Genomic DNA, 24,010 nt, shown 5'->3' with positions numbered 1-24,010 from the left:
CGCTAGGTTCCTGTTTCTTCGTAGCTTAACTCTTTGTTGGCCCTGTTTCTTAGTGAACCTTGCCTGCCAAACCCCACTTTCATGAAAGTGCTTTGCTTTCTCTTGGAAGAGGTTAAGCGGATTTATGTATGTAACAGCGTGTGGACTTTTATCTTTGCTTGATGAATCTTTAAGAGATACAGTTGCAGTAAATATATTTCTAAACTACTTTATTGTTTTCCACCTTGTTCTTTTGTTTGTATTCATTTTCTCAATGAAGCACCTCTCACTTTTAAAAGCTTCTCTTAGTACCACGAATAGTAGACCTTTGGGCCTCCTCTAATAGTCACTTGGATCAGCTTTAAGCAAATCTGCTTATACTCATCTCATTTGCCCAGGATCACTTCTCATCAGAATCATTAAAAAAGTTTAATCAAGTGATTACCTTATATCAATTTGTGTCTACATATAGACTTGTGGGATTATAGCTCTATTTCCCATCACTCAGCAAGTCCCATAATCCTCTGCTTTTTACACAAAGCATATTTCTTTTTGGATACACATGTGGCTTTCACTTCAATTCCCAAAGTGAACTTGATGTGCTTTTTTCTCTCTCTTCGGCCCCTGGTCTGTATGGAAGACAGACTTTTGCTTTCAAAGGAGATTTGTTCACTCTGCTAGCTAAGGCAGTGACTCAGTGACGGTGCCTCCTGGATGGCCCTCTAAGTACATGAGTCTGTTCCAAGTGGTTGGGAAACTCTTAAAGGCAATAGACTGAGTCTTGAAGAGGAGACAGTGCCCCCACCCATTCCCGCGAGGTGCCGTTTGCTCTGAGGCTACTGTCTTCAGCTGCCATATCATAACAGCCAGCATTTATTGAGCACTTTGTCCAAGACGCTTGTTTAACTAGCTGTTTTACATTCATTAACTCATTCAATCTTTGTAAGATAGTAGATCTTATTATTTTCCCCACTTCGCAGATGAGGAAACAGAGGCCCAGAAATGTTGAGTAACTCTGTTTAAGGTAACAGACTCATGTAGCCCAGAGTGTTTGTTGGTGTTAGAACAAGACTTTCCTGACCATGAAGAGCACTTTGGCTCTGGCTTCACTTGTGTCCAGGAGTGGAAGATAGATACCTCCAGACTAGCTCCCAGTCGGGGTGGGGCAGAGCACGCCTCCCCCGCCGGCTGCAGAGTCCTGCGTGGTCTCTCTGCCCTCTGAGGCCTGTTGTAAAGATGGCATGGTGTGGAGGTGCAGCTCTCTGGGTTTAGCTCCCTTGTCTTAACAGCTTATGGGAAACTTTTTTTTAACCTTACTATTTAATCCTGGCTTCCGATTTTCCTGTTCATCTCTTCTCGTCTTCTAGAATTCCAAGAACCTCTAGAAAAACCGGAGTCTTAAGACCTTAAATTGGTAACCAGCAAGTAAGTAGCCTAGGACAGTTTGGATTCTTAGATTTGCCTGTCCTGCTTGGTAGCACCTCACTCCCGCTGCCCCCACCCCCACAAGAAAACTTTTCTTTGTGGACCTTAACTCTGTTTTATCCTTACGAAACTAATATCTTCTTTTTACATGCCATTATGTACCAGTTCCACAGGCAGAGGCCCAGAGCTGCTTGCGTTTGGCCTTGACTGCCAAGGTCATGGAGCGCTGTGGCTGGTAGTGCCAGGACCCGTGTGTGTGTGGGACTTGCCAGTTCAGTCCTGGGAGCTGAACTCTGGCCGTCCCGCTGTGTCTCTTTATCCCGTTGCTTGTGTAATATGCCGCTACTTCCTGTTTGCCTTTGTCAGTCTTTGGATCACTCCTGTCTCCTGAAACTCTGCCTGTGGTCCTCCTAGATTTTAGGAGCTGTTTCTCAGTGAGAGTGAGTCTCTGGGATTTCAGTTAACTTGAGTTTGTAAGTTTGTGGTATGATTTACTTGCATGTCACTCCTGGTATGATAGTGCCTTTTCTTTTATCTTGTTAAAGGTTTTGATTTTATTAACTAAATTCTGAAATTCTGAGCTGATTTTTTAAGATCCCAGCATGGGGCAAGGGTAAAGGGGTGGACTGCTGCCTTTGATTCAAGCATCACACTTCCCCACTTGCGCCCCTCTTGCTGCCCCTAGTAGAAGGAGTTCAGCTGTGTGATTGTATTTGTGTTCAAACCTGTTTCACTTTTCTAAGATCATGGTTATGTGCCGTTTCTACGTTATTTTAGAATCCATCCTTTTGTTACAGGGAGAAGCCACGGTCCATGTGAATTATGGTAAGAAGCGCGCCCTGTTAAATTTTTGAGTGGCTCTCCCCCGCCCCTCTTCCCGCCGCCAGCACGTGTTTATCTGTCCGCAGGGGTGGCTGCTGTTCACACACAGGTGTTCTGTAGTGATGCGGGCCACTGCTTCCTTGGAGAGCGCGTGGCGGTGTTCTCTCGCTAATGAAAAGGCTGTCATAATGGGTTAGGTCCTTAGGGGCTCTGCCCTTCTGCACTTGTATTCCCAGGGAGAAGAGTCTCTCCCTTAATTACCGCACCACGCTGGGCAGAGAGGTGTGGCTGCTAATTGATTAGATGGCCGTAGTTGGCGTTGGTGTGGAACTGTTGGGTGGTTTGGTTTTTAAAGGAAACAGGTGTGAGTCAGGTAAGCGTGTTTTGAAGAGGCGGAGATTTCATTTTATCAGCCTCGTGTCTTTGGTGCCACCCTTATTTTTTTAACTTGGCCGTGAGGAGTGCTGCGCTGACTTTTCCTGGCGCGTTGCTGCTGGTGGCCAGCGGAGTCTCCTCTCCTGCGCCCCTGGCGTGCTCCCTTTATGTTTGGTGCCGTCAGAATCCTTTACTTGGTTCAGTGTTCATTCCCTCCTTCTGTCTTGGAGTGGGTGAACTCTGTTCTGAAATATATTTCTTAAGATAGTGTTTACAAGCAAACCCCCTGCCTTTCTTGAAACCTCAGAAGCTGCTTGTGAAACAGCCGATAGGGCAAGCTGCCAAATCTACAGTTAAAACCGATCTCTTAATGACAGAATGTCAGACATTGATGTGAAACCTTCATTATGATTGTGGTGTGAGAATTTTTCTCATTAGTAAATGTTTAGGTGCTGAGCTCCCAGTTTCACATTTGGAATGCTTTCTGTTCTAAAATTCTGCATAGTAAACCATCCCAAAAGAATCTCATGTGGCTAATCTGCTATCAGCTGTAGATTTTCAGCAAGCCAATCCCCATTCTCCTTCACCTATTTACTTATTTTTCTAATTTCGGGAAATGATTTTCTTTTGAGTGAAGTGGACCAAGTCTCACTAGCTTTATCATTTTTAAGATAGAACTATATATAAAATATATAAACAAAAAGGACCTACTGTATAGCAGAGGGAACAATATAACTGTATTCAGTGTCTTGCAATAACCTATCACAGAAAAGAATATGAAAAAGAATCTGCACATGTTTGTGTACACACACACATTTAACTGAATCACTTTCTCTACACCTGAAATATTGTAAGTCAACTAAACTTTGGGGTTTTTTCTTCTTTTTTTAATTTATTTTAATTGGAGGATAATTACATTACAATATTGTGGTGGTTTTGCCAGACACCGACATGAATCAGCCAGAGGGGCCCATGTGTCCCCCCGATCCTGAACCCCCTTCCCACCTCCCTCCTCTCAACTTCAGTTTAACAAAACAAAACGAAAAAGAACTAGCTTCAGAATTATTTTTCTCCCAACAGAGGAGGACTGGGGCTTTAATCTTTATTCCCAGGCCCTGAATTAACTTTGTTTTTCGTTTGTTTCATTTTTAAGACGATACAGAGTCTTCTGTTTGTCTAGGGAATTTCTAAGTACTTTCAGGAGTGAGTATTCATTCCTTCTTAGAACCTTCCAGAAGAATTCTGATATTGCTGGTAGCCTGCTGATTAAGAATACAATTTAAAAACTGATATTAGTGTACAGCAAGCTATAACACTGAATGAACGAATTGATGAGGGAGACCAGGCTTGACAAGTGATAATTGGGAGAGAAGAGGATAAATATGTTAACGGGTCTCCTCGGTCACAGCTGGCACTGAGATTTGGGGCTCTGGATACAGAGCTTTAGGAAGTCCTTCCACACTTTCACCAAGAGCACCCTATTCTGTTCTAATGCCAGGGGCATTTTTTGACTTGATTCGCATGACCTTAGCCCCGAACAACTTTTTTGACTTTGTGCTTAAGCCTTTCCTGTATCATCTTTGCTTGTATATTGGGCCTGTCTCTGGTTTCTAGATGGGGATGAGACAAGGAAGACTGAATGACTGACTGTTCAGTGCATCTCTCCGAGTTGATTTCCTCTTAACCAGCATCTCACGGCTCTCATCACAGCCCACTCTGTGGGCAGGCCTCCCCATTCATTGGCGTCTCAGGGTTTAGATAGATCCTGGCAGAACTCATGGTCCTAGCTAGAAGCAGGACCTGGGGATCTCTAAATCTCTCTGAAAAATAACAAAGTCCTGACTGAAATTGCTCTGTGTTCTTGCTACCAGAGGGGCTTCCCTGGTGGCTCAGTGAGAAAGAATCTGCCTGCAATGCGGGAGAGGCAGGTTCAATCCCTGGGTCAGGGAAGATCCCCTGGAGAAGGAAATGGCCACCCACTCCAGTATTTTTGCCTGGAAAATCCCATGGACAGAGGAGCCTGGTGGGCTACAGTCCACGTGGTTGCAAGGAGTTGGACACAACTTGGTGATTAAACAACAAGAAGCTTCTAGTAAACTGGAGGGCATAGGCAGACTGTAACTCTGGTTCCTGGATTTGGTCCTGTGTGAGGTAGTGTGATTTGTGCTTCCCTCTCCTATTAGATAGGCAGCTTTATTGAAGGCTGGGCCATATTTTATCCTTCCCCGCATCCCTTTCTTCCCTAGAGTCTATTAGAGTGCTTTGCACGTGATCGTCTCTCAATGAATTACTTGTGAAATAAAAAAGAAAAATTACAACATGGGTAGTATTCTTCACTTATTACCACCCTTGGGAAAGTGTGTCTATATTGATTTGTGAATCAGACATCTGCCTATTCAGTTTTTGACCATGTAAGTCACAGGTCTTAATAGGTTCACCTTAATAGGTTCAATAATGACAAAAAAGAACAGCTTTTTCAGGATGAGAGGCTAAGGAGGATGTTTTCCCCTATCACTGGATTGTCTTAGGAACCCAGAGAGGAGACCACAGGGAGGGCGTGCACTGAGTGAGGCCTGTGTGGCTTCCTGAAGTAGGGAGCAGAGCTGAGAGAGCTCTCCCAGCTTTGCTGAGTTGTCTTGTTGCCCCGGACACACAGCATCTCTGGCTGCGTTGTTGTCTCTGGTTATAAATTGGCCTCATCTTCCCCGCTTTTGCAATGGGTGAACAGAGGGACACTGTTGGGAGTTTAGTCCAGGGTTGGAGAGGCCGTGGGGTCTAAATCAGAAGACTGTGCAGTTATCTTTAGTGGGAGAGCCACTCGGGAGCATGGCACTGAAGAACTGGCTTCACAGCACCTCGGCACCTTTCTGTGAGCGTCTTAGGGGAGATAGTTACCTTTCGGAACTGACCGAGACCTGTGAAGTCAGGGACTGCGTTTCCCGGATTCTTGCGGATAGGGCAAGAATGAGATGGCCATTTTCTATTTTCTTCTTGATTTCTTCATCTTTGTGACTCAGGGTGTGAGAGCGCTGATGTTTGCGGCTCCTGGTTTTGAAGCAGTGCAGAGGAGACCAGCTGTGTAGGGTGGTGGGGAAAGGACCTGTTGGACTAGTCTGCTTGGACCCACCTCCCCTCCCCCCACACTGGGCAGGGAGGGTGAAACTGCTGCTTGCTGGCTTTGCCAAATGGGTTTCTCCTCATGGGTGGGATACCATGGCAGGCAGGTGGGCAAGCAGGCAGCTCCCCACCAGGAGCCCTCCACGGAGCCGGGCTGCTAGGGAGTCGTGCTGAGAGGGGCGGGGGGGCAGGTGCTGGGCCCTGGGTGTGCCATCTGCCCTGCCAGGGGCTCGCCTACTCAGAGCTGCTGAGGCTGAGGCTGCAGGGCCCTCGGGCCTCCTGGGAGGACTGTGGGTCACTGTGGCCACATTCGTGGTGTGCGGAGAGCCAGGGAGTGGTGAGGAGCTGGTAAATTGTGGGTAAGTGAAGTCTCGCGAGGAAGAGGATTCTGGCCTAGGGCACACTGAGTTCAGGGTTGTAGTGTTTCTAAGTCCAGAGTTGTCACCTAGCTTAACTTGAATTTTCTCAGCCCTGGGAGGAAGAGGTTTTCCAGTGTGCAAGCTTGGTGTCCAAGACATGTTAGGTGAGGGTTAGTTACGGACCCAGGCTTTTAGGCAGGTTGACGCAATGTTAAGACAGGGTCAGGATGTGGTCTTCAGAACGTGCAGACCGTGCCCACTTCCTGCTGGAAGGCTTGTGAGCACAGAGACACTGAGAGCCCTCACGTCCACCAAGGACAGACCCTCCGGGCTCACCACCAGCCCCTTCTTGTGCAGGTGGGGAAACAGGTCCCAGGAGGGTGAACGACTGGCTCGGGCGATACAGCCTGTTTGGGTGGTGCTGGATCTGGACTCGCTCTCTCTTGGGGACTTGGAGCTGTACCCCCATTGCTTCACTGCAGAAGCAGTCCTCTTGCTCAGCAGGCCTGTGCAGGGTCTCCCTGCAGCCCTCAGAGCAGAGGGGAGGCTGGGAAAGGACAGGTGGAAGGGCAGTCAGCCCCAGCTCCACACACTGGCCACGAGCTCTGAAATCCTGCCAGAGACTGCGTCTGTAGAGGCACCAGAAGGCCCTGGAGAATGGATTGAAAGCCACGGGCGCCAGCTCTCCAGCCCTGGCCTAGGTTGAAGCAGTCACGTGGAGCAGAGATGTGCTAAGAGTTGTCAGGTAAAGAGTCACTCTGAAAAAGGCAGGAAGACCCTGCCCTTGGCTTTCTCTCATGAATTAGAAGAGCATTTCTTGAAAGCATGTGAGGTGCTGGGCACTGAGGACACGGGGTTGGCTGAAGCCCTGGAACTTCCCTTAAGTCGCGCCCAGTCTCGCACCAGAGAAGGCGATAGCACCCCACTCCAGTACTCTTGCCTGGAAACTCCCGTGGACGGAGGAGCCTGGTGGGCTGCAGTCCATGGGGTTGCTAGGAGTCGGGCACGACTGAGCAACTTCACTTTCACTTTTCACTTTCATGCACTGGAGAAGGAAACGGCAACCCGCTCCAGTGTCCTTGCCTGGAAAATCCCAGGGACGGGGGATCCTGGCGGGCTGCCGTCTATGGGGTCGCACACAGTCGGACACGACTGAGGCGACTTAGCAGCAGCAGCTGCAGTCTCGCACAGTGGTGAACAAGACGGCCGCCTAGAGTTGTGAAAGAGGCCGGCCGTTCCTCAGGAGCCACGTCCCGGTGCAAGAAGGCTGCTGTCCTCAGGACGCCCGGAGTGACGGGCCAGGACCCTGTGAGGGCAGGGAAAACTTCCCGGAGGATGCGATGTCTGAGCTGAGGCTGCCCAGGAAGGAGACTGGGAGCGGAGGATAGAGGCAGTGTTCCAGGCAGGAGGAGGTGGCGGCAGAGGCTGGAGGGCTGGAAGGACAAGAGGAGACAGGTGGCAGGAGCGCAGGGTGAGACTCCCAGAAGGGACAAGGGCAGGGCTGGAGCTGTGCGCAGGGAAGGGAGCCAGCCAGACGAAGGGAAAGTCGGAAACGGTGGCTCCGAAAACCAGTTTTACATGTTTGTGTGTATCCTTCGTGTGTGTGTGTGCTTAAGGGGAGCTGTGACCAGGAAGCCGCGCAGTGAGGTTCCTGGTGCTGGTGTCCTGCAGTGATGACTTTGATGTCCCCCACTTGCAGAGTTGAGGAGAGACTGGTATTTCTACACGCAGGTGTGGGTGGAGGGCAGGCCGTCCAAGGCTTCAGCTTGGGGGCCGGGCTGGCTCAGGACACTGGGGCTTCTTCCGGCTCAGGGCTCAGCCCCCATTTCCCTCTTCTCGTAGGGGAGTGACTCACGGGTCGGCGCTGCCACCGGGTGGGGAGGGGGCTCTGCAGGCTTTTCGGAGGCAACCTGTGGCGGCCGAGGCTCGAGGCTGGTGAGAAAGCGGAAGTACCCGGCGGCCATTTCTCCTGCCCCTCCTGACGGGTGTTTCTGTCGCCCCCGTGTGGCAGCCTTGGGCTCTGCTCCCGCCACGGAGGCGCGTTTCCTGTCCGTGAGAGGGGCCCTCCTCGTGGCTGAGGCTCTGCCCGCTGCAGCCCGGCCCGCGAGAGGCCCCCCGCCCCTCCTGTCCTTGGCAGTCGGGCACAGGCACTTGCGTGGTGGGCCCTAACTTTCAGGGTCGTGGAGATGACCGTGCTGCAAACTAGAGTTCAGGGAACGGCCGGCAAAGTGTGTGAAAGCCGACCTAAGGTTAGCGTGGCCCCCGTCTGCCTCCAGAAGGTGTAATGGGACAGCGTTTCACTTGCTGACATGGTGGCCGTGGCCTTGCAGGCAGCCGGGCTGTCTGCTCTCCTGCCAGGGAGCGAGTTTCGTTCCCATGCTAGTCCAGCTTTTACTGTTTCCCCTCCTGCCTTTCCCCAGAGACCATAAACCTGCCTACCTCCTGTTATGTTCTGGTTCTGATAGGAGTACCATTCAGAGTTCTTGGCAGGAGACCAGCCCACTTCTCCCCGGGTTGGTCTCCCCTCCTCTTCCCAGCGTGTCGGATGTGTTCGCTCCCCAGAGTTCTCTTATGCAGCTGGCTGGCCCCGTAGTGCCCAGAGATTGGAGCGCTCCTGCAGCGGGAGCCCAGCTGCTTCCCTCCCCAGTTTTAGGGGCTGGGCTTGAAAATAGAGACTCATAATCTCCCTCCCTCCTCCTTCCCCTCCGCCTCCCCCACCACACACTGAGCAAACTGGAGTGACCGGCTCGGGGGCGCAGAGTGGGACTCAGCCCGCCTCACCGCTCTGCATGGCATGACAGCAGCAATCTGGAGGAAGATTAATGGACGCGTGAGTGTGTGAACTCTGGGGCACGTTACCGTCTCAGACTGGCCCTTGGTGGCAGGTGTGGACTCATTCTGGTGTTAGGGAGACCAGGACTCCTTAAGGGAGACGATGACCCAACCAGGTGTGTGTCTGCCAAGGCCACCACCCTTTCTCGTGCGTGGGGAAATGGAAAGTGCTTCTAAATACCCCTGCTCTCCAGAAGAGCTAGGTGGGTGGTTTGGAGAGTTTATTCTTGGAATCCCTTGCAGCACAATATCCCTTTCTTCCCTTAGCCGTGTCCTTAGCTCCTAAGCTGGACTTCCTACCTTTACTTCTCATAGGATGGGCCTATGTCCCTGGCCTGGGTAAACCGTGGGTGGAAGGTTAGTGAAGGAGTCCCTGCTCTTTTGCTAGAAGGAGGAGGTGAGGGAGGGAGCCCAGGTTGCCAGCAAGTGTTTCGTGTCCCTCTCTGGCTGGCTGGAGAAGGGTGCCCCCCTAGCTCCAGTCTGCCCACCTCTTCGGACAGCCAGGAGAGCACCCAAATGGAGACCATCCTCTTGCTGCTGAGGCCCGAGTGCCCAAGGCAGAGAGCAGATGGTAGCCGCCCAGGCCTGCTAAGAGGGGAAGATTGGTTATTTCGGGGCTGTGACAAGCAGCTTCGTAGACGAGCACCAGCCAGGGGCCAGTTTCTGCAGTAACCCTGTGGAGAGCCCGGACGGCTGGGAGCTGCGGGGCCACAGGCGCTGGGGCTGACGCCGTCCCCTTCCTGTGTGTGGTGGCTAGTGATGTCATTGTGAAGGTAACCCCCTGGTCCGAGAGGACAGCCCTGACACCCTGCTGCCAGAGCCCCTGTGCCCTGGAGTTACTGGTCTCCCAATTCTGACTTTGATTCGGGCAAGAAGTGGTCATGCAGGAAGTTCTGTTCTGATAGTTTGACTTCTGATTGGGCATTTAGGCATCTGAGAACTGAGTGCTTTCTTGATGCAAAAGTACCCTGGAAACCCCTTACTTAAGCCCCATGCTACATAGATCTTGGTTAGACAGAAAGCCTTTGCTTGGACATTAATTTGGGACTGTTAATGGGGTCCTCTGTTGCTCATCCCTCTAATCTCCCTGACTCTTCCCAACCCCCTGCCCCAAAAGCCAAACCTTTTATACGAAGAACTTGGGGAAAATGGAGCAGTGTCTCAAGGTCACTGGATCATAAGTGTTATTTGGCATAGTGAGCGGGTTTGGTGTTTGGTGAGAGATTTATGCTTTTTATTTGAGCAAAAGATTTCTTTGCGGGAGGCCTCTGTGTTGTAGTCCCAGTGCTTGCCCTGTGCACAAGGTTTGCCCCCTTTCCTCCCGGACAGGTCGTTTTAATCCTCTTGCCCATAAACAAGTGCAGCAGAACGTGTTGGGCCAGCTCACATGACCTCGGTTATCTCTTCATGGGCTAGCCAGCATCAGCTTTGGATACCACAGTCACTTGACGTGGTAGAGCTGTCAGGGTCAAGAGGTGGAGATGCCAGGAGAAAGCCTGGGTCTTCCAGGAACGGGACCAGGAGTGCCTGTAATTCCTTAGGACCAGGTAGGAGAAGTCAGCTCTCATGGCACAGGAGTGCGAAAAGGACGGCCAGACCGTTTCACTCCACCTTGCCTTTCTCATCCCCGGATTCCTACTTCTGGTGTCTCATTTCTCTTTCTCCTGTGTCTCAGATCCTGTCTACAGGGGCCCAGGACATGCAGCTGTGTCAGGAAACTGCCCCTGAGGCAGACACATGCCAGCTGTAAGATACAAAACCCGAGCCTGAAAACCCCATCTTCCCAAACAGTGATCTTGTTCTGTTGTGTGAGGACAGCTGGCGGCAGGAGCCTGGCTGCCACCGAAGGCTGCGTCTTCAGACCAGCGCCGCTCAGGAGCTGGGCGTGTGGCTAGGTTTTCACCCCCACTGCCACCGCTCTGCGCTTCCGTGTCTCACCACGGAAGAGGCGGGGTTCTTGGTACATAACAGTCAGGGGCTCTAGCCACACTGTGTGAGTGTGTGTGTGTGGTTCTTAAATACTAGTCACATTTCCCATTGTGACTGTTAATTTGTAACATTTCCAGTTCCATATACCTGGAAAATCTTGGCAAGATTGTTGACATTGTGTATTTCAAAGCTCTGGTGTACACTCTGGGTTTTCCTAGGGTTGGATGTGTGTGCATTTCAAGTGCTTTTGATCGGGGCAAGTAGAGTGGCCTTTTATGGAAGGGATAAAACAGTTGAGCTGCTGGAGCCCTTTCTGGCTCTGCCAGAAAACCACGTCCAAGTCCAAGCTGTGCAAATAGATGACCAGAATTTGGTCTTCGACTCCAGCACTCCTAGGCCAGTTCAAAAGATCCATCTGTTTTTTTTTTTTTTTGGAAAATAGAGAATTTGTGGTAAGCATTGGGTAAAAAGTTAAAGCCAAAAGCCATGTCTTTTTCTGGCAACCTGCAGACTAAGTTAGGAAAGCGTGTGGAATTACAGTAATAGTAGCTAGCCTGTCATGAGCGTTGAGTATATGCCAGGAATTGTTCTAAGTGTTTTGGATGGTGTTGGATGATCCTGACTTTAGCCCTCCGTCTTTTCTTGATAGAACCCCCTTTATGCCTGTGGGTTCTTTGTCCTTGTCCTGGTGGTGGCGTGGACCAGACAGAACAACAAGCTGGGGAGCAGTGTCCTCCCGCAGCCAGGCATATTCTTCTAACCGGAGGTATCCTAGCAAGGCGGTGGGGGTGGGGGGGCAGGTTGCACTCAGTCTTCAGGTTTTTAATTAAGCCAGCATGCCGATTGGCAGTTAGAGCTGCCCTTCAGGATTTGTTGGGGGAGGATCTGTATCTCTTTTGCAGCCATCCTTTCTTCCCTGCCCTCTCTGAGTGAATTTGGAGGTGGAGAGCTAGAAACTTGGCTGCTTGCCTCCTTCAGAACAGCCAGCATCCTCTTGTCTGCAGTCTGTGTAATAAATAGTGCATCTCACAACGCCCTGCAGTGGCCCCCTTCCTCCCCAGCACCACCTGTCGGTTGATGGCTCTAGTTCCTGAGGGCTTCCACCAGCACAGGAGTCCGCCTGCACCAGAGGACCTTGCTCCCAGGTTCGCGCCACAGACGTCGGAAAGCTCAGCGCCTCCAGCAGCGTCCTCTGGACCCACATCTGCCTGCCGCCTTGGCCAGGGCTGAACTGGCCTTCTCTGGACTACTCCTTTCTCTTAGAACCAGCACAGAGTCTCTTTCTTGGATTCTGTCTCTGAAAAGATGAATTAACTATTAAAATGCTTTTTAAGAAGGCACTTACAGTGGAAAATGACTGTCACCTCATTTACCGTACTCTCTGCTCCTGGGCCATGCACACGGATGGCTGGAGCACCCTGGAGTAGGACCGTTGTTGCTGCCAGAAAACAAACGGTTTGGCTTCCCAGGCAGACCCAGGCCCGGTGTCAGCAGCTGTCTTGTGCTCGGTCCCAGGGAGAAACTTGTGCTTTCCAGTCTTCTCCACCAAGCTCCTGACAAATGAGCCCTCCTCTGTTTATCCAGCATGCTAACTAAGGCACCAGCCCAGGGCCATGGCCACGCCATGTAGCAGAATTCAGCAGCCTCTGCCCTTGGCCTTGGTTGAGACTGCAGGGGTAGTGATGGGCCCAGTGAGGTAGAAAAGAGGTGTGTCTGTGACTTCAGTTACCAAGCAGGGAAGACAGTTCTGAAAAGTGTTTGCCCCGGCTATGTCAGGGACTGTCCCGGGCTCCCCTCTACCCGCCCTCTCTGGAAGTTCTGCTTGGTCTTCCTTCAGTAGCCCTTCTGTTCCTTCCCTCCAGCCTCGTTCTTCATTTCTGCCTGGATTTCTGTTTCCTTAGACCCTCCCTCCTGCCCAGCCACCCCAGATGTTCAAGTCCTCTTATGTCAAGCCCTCACTGAGAGTTTGAAGGTTAGGAAACCCCAGTCTCTACTGCCCATGCTCCTTGGAGAGCAAAGATACGTTCCTGTCCCATGTTGGAACACTGAATTCACTTTCCGATTCCGGACTCTGGTTTAAGTGTCGTGTTACTTGCTCATTTGTGTCCGACTCTTTGGGACTCCTTGGACTATAGCCCACCAGACTCTGTCCATGGAATTCTCCAGGAACGAATACTGGAGTGGGTATGAACTCTTTCTCCAGGAGATCTTCCCAACCCAGGGACTGAACCCAGGTCTGCATTGCAGGTGGATTCTTTACCATCTGAGCCACCGGGTGTAGGTGTTAAGTATGGTTAATATAGTACTTCAGAGACCGTGTTGGGCCCTGACAGGATGGGCTGGCCTCGTTTGTAACATGTTCCTATGGGAAAAGCTTCCTCCTCGGAATGGAACTTTGGGTAAGTTGGGGGTTTCTTGACTAACACGCTACAGCAGATTTGTGTGTGCCTTGTGGGAGCATTCTCATTACTTGTAGTCACAGCGCTATCTATCACAAAAGTAAGTTGTCTTTCTAGATGCCAAACGCCAAAGATAAGCGTGCCCACACCACTCCCTACCCAGTAAGCGTTCTGGAGAGCTGTGCTCAGCTCCTGCAGTTGTTCTGAGTTCTCCATCCCGACTGATTCGACCCATTGTCAGTTAGCACCGGTTCGGGGGAGCCCTCACTGCTCAGCTTGTTTGTCCTTTCCTGCTTGGGTTTCTAGTGATCTGCTGAAGGAGGAAGATAACCCCTCGACCTGCAGGAACAGCCCTGTGGGCAGCTAATCACGGGAAGAGCAGCCAGTTGGAGTTCAGTGGCCACAAGTGGCGCAGCCACCTCGCAGCCTGGCCAGGTGGGGATGGGTGCTGCGAGAGCTGGTGCTGGCTTGGCGGTTTCTTCCCTTGTCCCACTTGAGCTCTGAACTTGTGGCCACGGCGGCTTCTGGGCAGCAGACTTTAGGCCCAACCTTCTTTCTGACGTTTCCTCCTCCTCCTCTGACTCCCTCGCTGAAACTGGAGGAGTCGGGAGGTAGTAGTTTTTCCACCTTCAGAGGAAGGTGCAGCGGGAAGAGGCACTTGTCTTATTCAGCACCTTCCAGTGTAGAGCTGGGACCAGACAGAACCCAGAAGGCCTGTTTCCGAGCTTCATGAAGACATTTGAAGGAAACTGCATGGGAAGGGCAGAGACACAGGCTTAAATCTGCACCCAGGTAGAAAGGCTGTTGCATAAACGCTGAGAGGGGGTTGGTTTTGTTTTAAGATCTCGTGCTTCCTTTTCACTTCGTGTTGGCAAAAGCCCCAGGAGAAGATGGGGGATTCTGGGAGGAGATGATTATGCTGGGTGGTGTGTCAGCTGAGCTCCCCAGCTGCCGTTTTCCGTTCCTCTGCTCTTCTGGAGCAGGAGGCAGTTTGAGGAGGGGTGGGAGGCAGGGTGGGGACGCTGACTTTTACACAGAAACGAGGCAGGCGTGTGTGGATGATCTCTAGGGCCGACTCAGTTTACTGGTTCAAGGAGGGAATACTGAAGCAGAGCTCTCAGTGTGGCAAGCACCAAGGAACTGTCTCCTGAAGTCTCTGTCACGTCCCCAAATCAGTGGCTCTTGGAGTGGCCTCGGCTGCCTTACATTGTCACAGCAGGACACCGTGGTTTTGACAGCAGGGCAGTGGAGGGATTGAACGTGGAGAGGCAGAGAGAGCCGTGTGAAGCGGGAGGGCCTGGGGGTTGTGGGGCAGCAGGGAGTTCAAGGAAAGGGAGCCCCCTCTGGGATGAAAGGAGCCGGGGGTGGGAGTGGGGGCAGCTGCTGCTCGGCTCCGCCTGCATTCCGAGTCCGTCTCCAGCTCTCCTTGATGACCACCCCGGCCTCGAGCTTTGTGAGGGATGGCGCACCAAGGGCCCTGTCTCCCCTGGAGAGGAGGCTTGTTAGTGAGACTGATGCTCCACGGGTGTCACCCACCTTTGGGACACCCAGTCTGTGGCCCACTGCCTGCTGGGATGTCGTCTGCAGAGTACACTGATGCGGGTTACTGGTGTAGGTCCCAGAAACTGTCATGAAGGTGCCCCAGCATGTTTTCTTACTTACTCATTCGTGCGCATTTACTCACTCATTACCTTTCTGAATACTTCCGCTCTGTGCTATAGGCGTTGTTGTGGGCCATGAATCAGACAGACCAAGGGCCTTCCCTGTACGGTGTAGTCTAGTGAGAAGGACGGACAGTAACCAGTCAACTTCAAAGGGCGGTAAACGCCCTGAAAGAGGGGAGAGGGATCTTGCAGCCAGAAGCTCTGATCTTCCTCCCTCTGCTCTTGCTTATCTCCTTGAGGGAGGAGGGGAGCAACTTTAGGGATCATAAAGCGGTACCACTTTCATTCTATGTAATTTCCACAAGTATTATAAAGCAGGGGAGCTAGGTGCGCTCCCTGTTAGGCACTCAGGGCACACAAGGGTGACCTCTGACTTCTCAGAGCACAAAGAGCGGGGTTAAGGCATAGAAGCCCAAAGTCAGAAGAGCTGAGTGGGCACAGACAAGGCGCTGTGAGAGAGAGGGAGAGGTCACTCTCAGCTAAGAAGGTGTCTGGATAACTGTTTGAATAAAGGGATTTGGGATAAACAAGGGATAAGAGGGTTACTTAGATGGACCACTTAAAAGAAGGCGTCACGTGAGAGCCGGAGCCTTTCAGTATGTGTATCTGTAGCTCTCCACGCCACCATTCTGATCCGTTCCAATCCGTTCCCTACATAGCAACCAGGGTGGTAGAGCTGGGGTCCTACCGCAGGTCTTTCTGACTCCGGAGGGACACCCCGCACCACTTTTACAGCCAGACAGCGTGCTCAAGACAAACTGCTGGGCAAAGAAAAGGCACTTAGAGGGCGGCCGGGGCACCTCGGCTGCCCTGGCTCTTCTCCGTCAGCTCCCCACGATGCTGTGTCAGGAGAGCCAGACCTTTCTGCTGCAGACTGCCTCCTGCCTCCCCCAGAGCCCTGGGCTGCTGGCAGGCTGGCTCTCCTGTGATATGGAGGAACTAGCTGGTCTCCATGGTTACAGTAACCCACTGGTACGGGAGGAGCCGAATGGAGCGGCGAGGCTGGCAGTGTGAGCTCCCCCCAGCCCGTGGCACCGTGTGGCACTGGTAAGTTGGCTGTCTCTTGGGCCTCTTCGGAAAGGAAGGGGTTAAGGAGCTGACAAGGACGGGAAGAGCGGGCACACCTTCCTCCTCTTCTGGGCTGCTCTGAGGGCAGAGGCGTGGCTGCCTTCTCATTCACCCACTTCTCCTGGCAGGAGTGGTTTTATGTTAGGAAGGAGGGTCCTTTTTGTCTGACAGCCTGGCCGTGGTAGGAATTTAACTTTTCCTCATTCTAGAAGGAATACCAGCTTTGCTGCACTTGTAATCAAGTCCTTAGAGATTAGAGCTCTTCTTAGAGCTCAGAGAACCCCTGTAGATGGGAAACAAAAGTTCCTGCCTGAAAGTGAAGCGAGATCACAGAAAACATGGCGGACACCTTGCTGCTCACCAGGCTCCGTGGCCAACACTGGCGTGGACTTTCTCATTTCCTCTTCACACTAATCCTGTGAAGTGGGAGCAGCTAGAGTCCTCATGTCTAGAGATCTGGCAGCTCTGAGTGTTCTCGCTGGTGGTGGTCTGAGCTGGTAAGGACCAAAGCAGAACTCCCAGCGGGCCCGGTGCCCCCCGAGCTCTGCCGTGCCGTCCACGGGCGCATCGTGAGTCTCATGTATGGTCCCCGTCCTCTCAGTCTCTTGGAGGCAGAAGCCAAATCTCTCTGGACTTTGTAAACGGGCTCCAGCAGTGGGCGCTCATTGAAGGTGTGCTCAACAGGCAACAGTAGTTGGAGACTGAGACAGAAACCAGGCCCCAGGCGAGCGGATGCCCAGGGATGAAGTGGTATGGAAACTTTTAAAGCTCTGGTTGCTCCGTAGAATCCACCGTATTTGAAGAGGAGCCCAGCATTTCAAGTGACTCAGAAGACAGGAGATTTGAGGGGTGCTCCTGGCACGCTGGCTTCTGTGCATGAAGGGGTGTGAGCTGGAGGGTGGCTCAGCTCGGCGCTCACTGTGGTCAGTTCTTGCCCACCAGACTTCCAGGCAGACGCTGGCTCTGCCGTGGCTGCTGGGAGGAGCATGGACTCCTTGCGAGGCCTGGGCTGCAGTGCCCGTCTCCCACCCTCGGGGTGAAATGTGAAGCTCAGACAGCCGGACGACAGCCAGGCACCTTCCTTTTGGCTTCGCCTTGGTCGCAGGCTCTGCTGGCCTCCTTTGTTGGGGAGACATCTCCCCTGGCTCAGAGAAGGGAGCGGTTTCATAAAAACCCACCTCCCCTCTGCAGTGGAGTGTTAGGGGATTGCAGGGGTTCCTCAGGCGGAGGGTCACAGTTCACGGTGGGGGTGTGTCCAGGCCCTCCACCCATCCGTGCTTGCCAGCCTTCCCAGAGCTCTCCTACCCAGCACGCTCCGCTGGCTTATTGACTCTTGGCAGTTGAGAGGGACAGTTGCTCAGGCTGAAAGGGTGCAGAGAAGGCTCCTGGGTGCCGTGAAGGAGGAAGGGTGAAAGAACTCGTGCTTTGCCCCATGGCGTGTCAGCTCAGTCCTCCCATCTCTCCCGCACGTCTCTGAGGTCAGTGCTCGGTACCTCCTCAGTTTACAAAACTGTCACTGCCTCCCACAAATGCAGTCAAGGAAATGATCCCTGCGTCACATCACAGAACCCTGGAGGCTAGAAAATAAAGCTGTTTGACCCCACTCTGGCATCTGAGCGGCGGGGCAGGCCTGAAAGCCCAGGGTCCGGAATAAAGCCTAATCTCTTCCACTGAGTTGAGTGCCCACTTTGAAGGAGTGAGAGGAGAGGGTGCTGTGAAACAGTCCCCAGCCCCCAAACTGGCTTTAACCAGACATTGGCGCTCCCGCTGTGCCAAGCACCTTTCCTGAATCTTCGTATCTCTCCCTCCTCTTAGTGTGTGAACAAAGAACCAGAGACTTCTGCTGCTTTGGGGAAAAATAAGAGCAGATTAGTCTTCAGGAAGGGTTGAAGGGAAGCTGGTAAAGGCAGCCGTGAGGAACAGCAGAGTGCTGGAGTGGGCACGAAAGCACTGGGCCCCAGGCCCAGCTCTGCACTGGCAGGCTGGCCTTGGGCAAGTCTCTTAACTTCTGTGCTTAAATTTCTCATATGTAAAATGAACATGCTAGGTTTATGGTGTGGAGAACACAGGATGTACGTGCCAGCAGACGGTAGTACCAGGGATGTCGAATCTGTTGACCAGGGCTATACAGAAGGTGAACACGGAGTAGCGCCGTCTGCCATGTGTCTGTGCCAGGTGCTGTGAGGGCACCGGGAGCTCTGCCCTTCCCTGGAGGAGTTTATGGCCTCCTGGCATGAGCGCTTTAGAAAGAGTTGCCTAATGGGAAAGATGCTGGCCTAGAGTAGTGGAATGGATGTGAAGTAGATCTGGCAGCCAGAGGAAAAGTCAGCACCGGAACCCAGAACACGGCAAGGAGGGCTCAGCAGGCGCCCTGGACCGCTGGGGCTTGGCCAGAGGAAGGTGTGAGGAATGGCTGCCCCTGCTGCGCCCGGGCCTGGGGGAGCCTGGAGACGGTCTCCCAGAATCGGGGCTGGAAGGAATTAGAGAAACGTTTGGTTTGTACCCAACCTTTGGGCAAGATTTAAGATGAAACATCTCATTGTCTTATCAGTGATGAAGCTTCTTCATCTAGAATCCATAGACCTAAGGGGCTTCCTAGGGTTCCTGAATCTCCTGATACTATGTCCATATCGCTCCATCCAAGTGGAGTGTGCATTTTTCTAAGGGTGAATGCTGCATTCTGTGAAGTAGGACGTCCATCTGCCACTGTTGGACAGCTGGTCCTGCTCCCCCCCACCCCCACCCTTGGTCCTGATGGCGGGTTTGCCGCCGCTCTCTGGGGCAGCCTGTCTGATTCACACGGAGGCCCCCCCTCCGCTCGCAGATGTGAGCCCCTACCCAGGTCCCACCTGCTGCAGGTGCACGAATGGCTTTATGACAGCCTGGGCTGGAGTAAGTCTCCTCCTCACCCTCTCCCAGCTGTTACCCAGCAGAGCACCTTGGGGAGGGTGGGGCAGCCCACTTCCGGGGAGGGGGAGGGAGGAGGAAGTGGATCTAAACCCGCCTCTTTCTCTCTCTGTCTCCCTCCCTTCCCGTTCCCCTCGGGCCCCTTTCCTCCCACCCGGCTCCTGGGTAGTGTCCGAGGACTGCGTGGGCTTCCTGGCCACCAGGCCCCGGCCTGCACGAAGCCACGGGGCTCTGTCCCCGTCCCTCTCCTTGCCAAGCCCGGGCTCTCTCTGCTAGTGGTGGTTTCGGTTGCGACACAGTCCGGGTTCCCAGAGCCGCTCGGCCTGGCTGCTGCGCTCTTTTTCATTGAGGAGGTGGTGGAAGGTGTCGCCTGCTTCAGCTGAGTAAGGGTGGCTGGCGGCGCCAGCAGCCCCCGCCCTGGGCCTGGCCCTTCCCGGCCTCTGTACTTTGCCCTCGCTGCCTGACAGGTTCTGCTCTGGGCTCTGCTGAATGGAAGTTGCTGGTAGTCCTTGTCCCTTTCTCCAGCCGGGTATGTTGCCCCCTGTTTTCGTTTCGGTTTTTTGCTGTGGAATCGCTCCCTCCTCTTTCATCCCTCCCACCCCACACGCAGGATCTTTGAGGAGTTGCTAAATGGAGCCAGGCACTAACTAGCGCGAGGCACCTTCCTGGGAAGAGGCACGGGCTAGGAAACGAAGAGGGTGAATCCCCAGAGAAGAGTCGACCCTCAGGTGGAGTCAGCAGGCCTGGCCAGAGTGAAAGGAACGAGCGAGACAGGCCGAGGCCCCGGGTGGGCGCACGAGTGCCACGGTGAGGGGAGGCGGAGCGGGGGCGGCCCCCGGGGCCAGTGCCCAAGGGACGGGTTTCCTCCGACCGTCTGCCTCTGGCCCAGGAGCGCCTGTCGCCCTTCCCGGCTTGGCCCCTTCCCGGCTCTGGGGAAGTCTCGGGACACTCGAGGCCAGCCCTGAGTGCAAGGCCCCACAGCGTGAGGTTTTCTCGGGAGGAACTGCTGGTCAGAGCCTCCAGCGTTAGGGAAGGGGCCCTGCCTACCTGAGTCAGCGCCGGGCCGCTCCGGGTGGAGGCTGTCTTCCGGGCGAGTCTGGCAACACGCCTAGGCCGGGTTCTGAGATCCCAGGTTGAAGGGCCCACTGGATAGAAGACTTTGTTTTTCTTCATCCTCATGCCCTGAATTCTGCCCTCTTCTCGAATGAAGACCCCAAAGCTGCTTAGGCCCAACTTCTCAGTCAGGCCTGCTAAGTAACCTGCGTGTTTTGCTATTTGGTTCCAAATCCTACCGCCCAGGGTGACCCCTCGTTCTTTCTGAAAGCTGCCTGAGGGCCATGGTGTCCACTTTCAGCGGACTTCTGAGGCCTTTGGGGCCTGCCCATTCTGTGGTGTGGGCCAGAGCTTGGAGGATGTCGTGTTCCGTGTCTGTGCGCAAGGAGGATGGAGGTGGGGGGCAGAGCGTGGTTCTGACCAGATCCTGTTTAGTTGGCCCAGAAGGACAGCCAGTCGTGAGCCTCTCACCTTGTTGGTGAGATCTGTGTCCAGGTTACATGGGCCTAGTCAGAGCCGTGGAAGGGGCCCTGTCTCCATGGTCGCACCTGCACGCCTGCCTCTGCTTCAGCCTCCGAAGAAGCCACCGGGCGCAGGGCCCTGGTCCAAGGAACGTTTCCTACTGAGGACTTTTCTCTTCTCCCTCCCTCACTCTGTCCCTCATCCCTGCTGTGGGAACTGTGTCTCAACATGGAAGAGGGAGAGGGGTGAGAGAAGGACTGTGTCCTTGGCATCCTGAGAGTTGAGTGGTTTTGTCAGAAAGGGGAACGTGTGGCTTGTAGAGCAGGGGAATCAAAGAACACGCCCCAGCGTTTTCTGCTTGTTTGGGACCCAGACAGGCGGAACCTTCTCTTTGAGTGTCCTGGAGACCTCGCTTGGAACTAACCCTTTGCAGCTGCCCTGGCGAGTCCCCTCCTGTGAAGGCAAAGTGGCTGATGCCCAGCTGGGACCTCTCCCCAGCAGGGACATCTCCCCAGCGGGGGGACCCTACATCTCTTGGCCTCCATCTGAGCTGCAGCTGGATCAGGAGGACTTGACTTAGATGTGAAAGTCTTGTTGACCGTGAGACTTCTGGCTCTGCAGACAGGCTGTGTAGCATTTGAAGTGAAGTGAAAATCGCTCAGTTGTGTCTGACTCTCTGCGACCCCATGGACCGTACGTAGCCTTCCAGGCTCCTCTGTCCATGGAATTCTCCAGGCCAGAATACTGGAGTGGGTCACCCAGCTGTTCCTTTCTCCAGGGGATCTTCCCAACCCAGGAATTGAACCCACATCTCTCTCATTTCAGGCGGATTCTTTACTGTCTGAGCTACCAGGGGAACCAAAAATAATGGTAATCGTGGTGGTTCTTTATTAAGCATTGGCTAAGGCATTTTACCTGTTCTTTGGAAGGACTGATGCTAAAGCTGAAACTCCAGTACTTTGGCCACCTCATGCGAAGAGTTGACTCATTGGAAAAGACTCTGATGCTGGGAGGGATTGGGGGCAGGAGGAAAAGGGGACGACAGAGCAGGAGATGGCTGGATGGCATCACTGACTCGATGGACGTGAGTCTGGGTGACCTCCGGGAGTTGGTGATGGACAGGGAGGCCTGGCGTGCTGCGGTTCATGAGATCGCAAAGAGTCGGACACGACTGAGCGACTGAACTGACTGAACTGAAGGCATTTTACATGTTTTCTGTCACTTAATGAATGTGAAATAGGACTGTTTTATCACCACTTTACAGATAAGAAACTAATGCTCATAAACGGGGGGAGCCTGACCTAGACCCTCGGCCTGTGGGACGGAGCTCCTCGGCACCCACTGGACCATCTACTGGCACCCGCACGTGGGAGCATCCCGTGTCGGTCATGGCACCCGCACGTGGGAGCATCCCGTGTCGGTCAGGGCACCCGCACGTGGGAGCATCCCGTGTCGGTCAGGGCACCCGCACGTGGGAGCATCCCGTGTTGGTCATGGCACCCGCACGTGGGAGCATCCCGTGTCGGTCAGGGCACCCGCACGTGGGAGCATCCCGTGTCGGTCATGGCACCCGCACGTGGGAGCATCCCGTGTCGGTCAGGGCACCCGCACGTGGGAGCATCCCGTGTCGGTCATGGCACCCGCACGTGGGAGCATCCCGTGTCGGTCATCTTTTAGGATTTCTTCCTGCTTTGTAGTAATGTCATCTCCCTCTTAAGGACGTTGTTGATGATAGTGAAGTTAACGTGTTGAGTAAGAGGCAGATTTGGGACCTGGACCCTGGCAGTCTGTCTCTCCTCCTGTGCTCTTAGTCACGCCTCTCTGTCCCAGTGTGGAGGGCGTTTGTTGCCATTCCGTGAAGATAGTGTGCCGCTGAGCCTGGGAGTGAGGAGTGGGGAGAGGGTGCTGGTCAGTTGTGCCACACAGAGCAGCCCCAGGGCTGAGAAGCATGGAGGCAGAGGGGCCAAGCTCAGGATGGGCAGTCGGATGCCCAGATTAGCTTCAGGGAGCGAAGGACCCAGACCCTCAGGTCGACACTAAATGCTCATTCCAAACTCTGAGGACTTGGTGACTGCCAGACTCCTGCTGCCTTTGGCTCATATCCTCAGAAAATAGGGGCGGGACCAGATACTTAGGAGGTGAATTAGAGGTTGCCAAGGAAACTTTTCCACCCATCTTCCTCTCTCGGAAGTGGGGGCAGAGGGAGGATTTTCCTTGTCCGTGGCCCCTTAGGGCTGAAAAGCAGCTGGCTGGGGAAGCATGCTCCTTGCCGAGGAACCCTGGACAGTTCCTTGGGTGGTAACAAGTCATTTCTTTGTGGTTTTTGAGGGTTTCACCGAGAGCCAGAAAGGACTGTGAAAGAAAGAACTTTGAGGCACGCTTCTTTGGTCCCCCTGCTTGCTTCCAGACTGTATCCTCGAAGCTTCCAGGGCAGCTCTGGACGGCTCTGGGACAGGGCTCTGGCTGCCCTTGACCCGCGTGGCGCTGGAGTGGTGGCACCGGGGTCTCTGAAGAGGCAGATCAGGGCTCTTGACCAGCGTTAGACCAGACTCTCAACAGTTTGATTGAGATGTAACTCACATCCCATACAGTTCACCCTTTAAAGTGTACCCTTAAGGGGATTTGAGTAAATTCATGGAGCTGTGTATCCATCACCACAGTCAGCATTTCATTTAGAATTTTTTCATCACCGCAGAAAGAAAGCTCAGCCCATAGCTGTCATCCCTAAGGCCCCTCCCCTTGGGGAAGGCCCCTCCCCTTAGGGGAGTCCCCTCAGCCCTAGACTCATCTCTTTTTTCTGTCTTTCTGGATCTGCCTACTCCAGAGCAGGCATTTCATATAAGGGGAATTGCACAGCCTGCAGCCCCTCGTGGCCAGCCTTGCTCACTTGGCGTAACGTTCTCGAGGTTCCTCCCTGCTGTAGCATATGTCCGTGCTCCTCCTCCTTTCTTTGACTGCCCATGAATATTCCACTGTGTGGATATTTCACAGTTTGTGCGTCCATTTGTCAGTTGAGGGGCATTTGCGTTGTTTCCACTGTTTGGCAGTTGTGAATGTGGGATATTATGAACGTCCATGGGTGTACAAGTTGTTCTTGGGTGTGTAGCTAGGAGTGGATCACTTGGAACTCTACATTTAGCCCTCTGAGGACCGGACAGGCGTTCATATAGATGGATGTTTTCATCTGGACGGTGCCTTTTTTGTGTTACGTGTATATGCCTGTTGGTGCCAATTGTTGTCATTTCTGCTTCCGCACACCCTTATTTGAGCTAGGGGATATCTAAGGAGGGCCTTGCTCAGATCATCATTCCATGTGTTCATTGCACAAGTGTTCATTGAGCATCTACCATAATCCAGTCTACCTAGGTGCTGGGTTGTATCAGTGAATAAATGATACGTGCCCGCCCTCATGAGCTTCCATTCTTACAAGATAGACAGCAAATCAGCACAGTCATGCGCAGTGAAGACGAATGTAAAGCCCTGGGTGCTGAGTGCTTTGCAGTAATTTTGACCACATTGCCCCTTCGAGTGTTCAGTTTGGGCCTGATTAAAGTGTGAGCAGGCCACAGGGAGGGCAGTAGGCGGCGCTCCCCTACACGAGGAGGAGGAACTGTTGGGC

At 53.3% G+C, this 24,010-nt stretch overlaps 1 protein-coding gene across 2 annotated transcripts in view; it reads left to right on the top strand.

Moving 5' to 3' along the window:
* The first annotated feature begins 1,795 nt into the window (after nucleotides 1-1,795).
* MARK2 (microtubule affinity regulating kinase 2) overlaps nucleotides 1,796-24,010 on the top strand; it is a 36,927-nt gene continuing 14,712 nt past the window's right edge. For both annotated transcript variants that reach the window (XM_068977935.1, XM_068977934.1), the window contains exon 1: nucleotides 1,796-1,877. The gene's annotated coding sequence lies outside the window, so the exon portion shown is untranslated. The remainder of the gene's footprint in view (nucleotides 1,878-24,010) is intronic.

The sequence above is a fragment of the Capricornis sumatraensis genome, chromosome 8 (assembly GCF_032405125.1).
Source record: "Capricornis sumatraensis isolate serow.1 chromosome 8, serow.2, whole genome shotgun sequence".
Classification (NCBI taxonomy): domain Eukaryota; kingdom Metazoa; phylum Chordata; class Mammalia; order Artiodactyla; family Bovidae; genus Capricornis; species Capricornis sumatraensis.
Note: the sequence above shows the minus strand (reverse complement) of the source record. Positions and strands in the feature narration are given on the sequence as shown.